This window comes from Rattus rattus, chromosome 2 (genome assembly GCF_011064425.1).
Source record: "Rattus rattus isolate New Zealand chromosome 2, Rrattus_CSIRO_v1, whole genome shotgun sequence".
NCBI lineage: Eukaryota > Metazoa > Chordata > Mammalia > Rodentia > Muridae > Rattus > Rattus rattus.
In genome coordinates this window covers 37,617,791-37,622,457 of record NC_046155.1, presented here as the reverse complement: position 1 = coordinate 37,622,457, position 4,667 = coordinate 37,617,791, and the positions used below count along the sequence as shown (strand labels likewise).

The window sequence follows — 4,667 nt, the reverse complement described above, 5'->3', positions numbered from 1 at the left end:
AAAATTCATCGGACTCCTAATAAAAACTTTAAATTAGTCAGGGAATGTTATCAAGGACAGTTAGAGACTGTCCAAGCTGTCCATAAGCAAGATACAGCAGAGGCTGACAATTTAGTGCTACCCCAAGGAGCCACTGCTGTTAAAACAACAACAGCCTTGCCACTAAGGTGGCTGACTGACCAACCCATCTGGATTGATCAGTGGTCCATGACAAAAGAAAAACTACAGGCATTAGAGCAGCTAGTCCAGGAGCAGCTGGAGGCTCAGCATATAGAGGAGTCCACCAGCCCTTGGAATTCTCCAGTATTTGTCATTAAAAAACAGTCTGGCAAATGGAGGGTATTGACAGATCTCAGAGCAATTAATAAGATTATTCAGCCGATGGGTTCCATGCAGCCTGGGATCCCACTGCCTTCTTTGTTGCCTAGGGAGTGGCCTATTATAGTGATTGACTTAAAAGATTGCTTTTTCACTATTCCTCTACATGAAGGCGATAAGGAAAGGTTTGCCTTTTCGGTGCCTACCCTTAATAGAGGTCACCCCATAAAAAGATATCAATGGAAAGTCCTTCCACAAGGAATGTTAAATAGCCCAACCTTGTGTCAATATTTTGTACAGCAGCCATTAGATATAATTCGCAAAAAATTTCCCCAATCTATTATTTATCATTACATGGATGACATTTTATTGTCTGATTCAGATATAAATATCCTGGAAAGAATGTTTGATGAAGTAAAAAAACATTACCATGCTGGGGATTACTATTTAATCGCCCTGAGAAAATACAAAGAGGGATTCTATTAATTATCTAGGGTATAAAATAAGTGTACAAAGAATTAGGCCACAAAAGGTGCAAATCAAAAGAAGCAAATTAAGGACACTTAATGATTTTCAGAAACTACTTGGAGACATTAACTGGTTGAGGCCTGTGATTGGCTTGACCACTCAAGAGTTGAGCAATTTATTTCAAACACTACAAGGCAATAAAGAATTAAATAGCCCAAGGAAACTATCAGCTGAGGCTGAGAAAGAGCTAGCTTTGGTAGAAAGGAAACTGCAGGACGCACATCTGGATCGTATTGATCCAAAGATGGCCTGCATATTAGTCATCTTGCCCTCTACTCATTCCCTACAGGAATTCTCATGCAAAGGGAAGATTATATCTTAGAATGGATATTTTTAGCACATAAACAGAGTAAGAAACTGAAAACCTACATTGAGAAGGTCTCTGAATTGATACTTAAAGGAAAATTGAGACTTCGACAATTAGTTGGAATGGATCCGGCTGAAATTGTGGTACCTTTTACTAATGCAGAAATTAACTCTTTGTGGGTACAAAATGAACATTGGCAAAGAGCATGCAGTAACTTCTTAGGAGACATTAACAACAAATACCCTAAAAGCAAAAGACTTCAGTTCATAAAACGAACTAACTGGATCCTCCCTCGTATAGTAAAGGGAACTCCAATATCTGGAGCCCCTACATTTTACACTGATGCCAGTAAGTCAGGGAAGGCAGGATATAAATCGGAAAATGTAAACAAGGTGACTGAGAGTCCCTATAAGTCAGTTCAAAAATCTGAACTGTATGCAATACTCATGGTGTTGTCAGATTTTGAGAGCCTCTTAATATAGTAACTGACTCTCAATATGTAGAAAGGGTTGTTTTGCACATAGAGACTGCTGAACTTATTCAGGATGATTCCGAATTGACATCACTATTTATTCAGCTACAACAAAAAATCAGAAATAGGAGTTACCCACTATATATAACACACATAAGATCCCATACAGGTCTGCCAGGCCCTCTGACACAAGGTAATAATGAAATTGACCAGCTACTGATAGGAAGTGTACTAGATGCTTCAGAATTTCATAAAAAACACCATGTTAACAGCAAAGGCTTAAAGAAAGAATTTTCTATCACTTGGCAACAAGCCAAAGAGATTGTGAGGCAATGTCCTACTTGCTCATTATATAATCAAACTCCATTGCCTACAGGAACTAACCCTAAGGGTACCCAAAGAAATGAAATTTGGCAAATGGATGTTCTCCATTTTACAGAGTTTGGTAAGCTGAAATACATACATCATACTATAGATACATATTCAGGATTTCAATGGGCAACTGCCTTAACGTCAGAAAAGGCCGATTCTGTAATTACACATTTGTTAGAAGTTATGGCTATAATGGGAATACCCATACAAATTAAAACGGACAATGGTCCAGCATATATCTCTAACAAGATTAAGCGCTTCTTTGACTATTATAATATAAAACATGTTACAGGTATACCACACAATCCTACAGGACAAGCGATTGTGGAGAGATCTAATCGAAGTCTAAAGGAGATGCTTAACAGGCAAAAAAGGGTCAACAAAAACTCCCAGAGATAGGATACATAGTGCTTTATTAACCTTAAATTTTTAAATGCTGATGAACAAAACAGCACAGCTGCTGAAAGACATTGGATTGTGGAAAAAAGACTACTGAACTAAACCAGCCTGTTTATATTAAGGATATTCTGACGTCAGAATGGAAAATGGGAAATGTGTTACGCTGGGGAAGGGTTATGCCTATGTTTCTACAGGAGAAGAAAAGCTGTGGGTTCCTTCCAAGCTGATAAAAATCAGAAATGACAGGGGAGACCTCCTGAAGTCCTTGGCAACACAGAAGAAAAAGGAGACTAAGACGATCAACAAATATTTGATGTATATATGATGTTGTTTAGGTCTCCGTTTATGAACTGGCTAAGACTGAAATGTCTATAAACAGCCAGTGATATTTTGAGTGCAAATTCCTCATAACTTTGTAATACGTGTATGTATTACAAAATTATGTTCTGTTTGATTATATGATTAACCTAACCTGAAAAAAAAGGTAGTCATTTTTTTTGATCTTTATTTACTAAACTGTGCACCCTGCTTATCCCATTTGAAAATGCTTATAGAACTATATAATGCTTGTAAAGTTTTGTGTGCTGCAGGATGAAGGAAAGAAAGATAGCTCTGAAATGATACACACTCTGGGATGCTGAGATTCCGGGACTTTCCAGTCCAACTTCGTGTTTGATTCTCCCTTAATTACACTGAAGATGCTTGATTTAAAGGCCTGCTTTCAGAACTTTCCCAGAATGGACATCTTACTTATCCAGCCCTTCAGACTGTCATAGTCAAGATGTCAGCTAAGCGATGAACTTTCTCAGCACAGAATGACTGGCAGGCAAAGCCCGGCTAGCTCAGTCGGTAGAGCATGAGACTCTTAATCTCAGGGTCGTGGGTTCGAGCCCCTTTACGTTGGGCGCCCATATGTTGTAAATAAATAAATAAAAATAAAAAGTAAAAGTAAAAAATGTATAAACGAAAACCGGGGTGGAATGTTTTTCCCTCAGGGTGTTTTTCCCTGCTAGGGTTCCACACCTCCTTCCCCAGATATCTTCTGGATATCTTGGCAGAAACACAACCCAGCCACACACTTTCTTATACTGAGACTCTTACACAAAAGAGCATACAACTGGTGTTTTTACCCTGCTAGGGTTCCACACCTCAGTGCCCCAGATATCTGCTGGATATCTTGGTATAAACTCAGCCCAGCCACACTTACTTAAATTGAGACTCTTTCTTAAAAAAAACACACTCATTTAGCATTAAAGCAATCCAGCGTCTAGATTTGGCAGATCCACATTACACTGTCCTAATCCCAGTTCCCAAATTACTCATCCCTGCACCTTTTATTTACCAAGTCTCCAGCTTCTTCTCCCCCCTGGTACCTCTAACTCCTCTCAGTTCCCCATCGTCTCTCCAACTCCCTCTCTTCTTCCTCCTCCCTTCCTTCTCTAACCCCTCCTCCCTCAACTGTCAATCCTCACCCCCCCCTCCTCAGGTTCCACTCGCTCAACTGTCTCCAACTGTCAACTGTCAACCTAACCTCTGAATCTAATCCCCCTCTCACTCCCAACTCCTACCTCTGCCCAAATCTCACGCTCTTGCCTTTATTTAACAAATTCAGAGAAAACCCCAAGGCAAACCACAACAGGCCTACAACTAATAAACCTGAGGATTCCCAGAAATCCCCCAGGATAGACCTAGAAGTATTCTCATGTATAAGCCAGGGGAACGGACTCAAGGGAAACACTGAGGAGACGAAGCTGCATATGTAGCAGAGGATGACCTTGTTGGGCACCAATGGGAAGAGAAGCCCTTGGTCCTGCCAAGGCTCGACCCCTCCAGTGTAAGGGAATGTGAGGGTGGGGAGGTGGGAAAAAGTGGGTGGATGGGGAGGGGGGCACCCTCATAGAAGAAGGGGGGAGGATGGGATAGGGGGTTTATTGATGGGAAACTGAGAAAGGGGATAATATTTGAAATGTAAGTAAAAAAAATCCAATTTAAAAAGAATGGAAAATTAGAAACAGCTTAAAACCCAAGAGGAGAAGGTCAACTACCTTTGTATGTATTTATAAAGTAAACCTAAATTCGTGGCAAACAGCAACATGGAGAGATTTCCAAAAACATAGTGTTGAACATAGAAAACAGGTTTGGGGAGGAAGTGACCATTTATATAAAGGTTTCCAATGTGAAAACCATGATAAAAACGAAGAGTAAAGGCAGCACAAGATCCATAACCAGACAAGGCAAGGCAGTGACTACAACCGGGAGGAGGGAGAGGGA

General features: G+C 40.3%; 1 non-coding gene across 1 annotated transcript; it reads left to right on the top strand.

The window, feature by feature from the left end:
• The first annotated feature begins 3,227 nt into the window (after positions 1 to 3,227).
• Trnak-cuu lies at positions 3,228 to 3,303 on the top strand. The gene has a single exon. It is a non-coding gene; the product is annotated as a tRNA-Lys (tRNA).
• Positions 3,304 to 4,667: the final 1,364 nt, after the last annotated feature.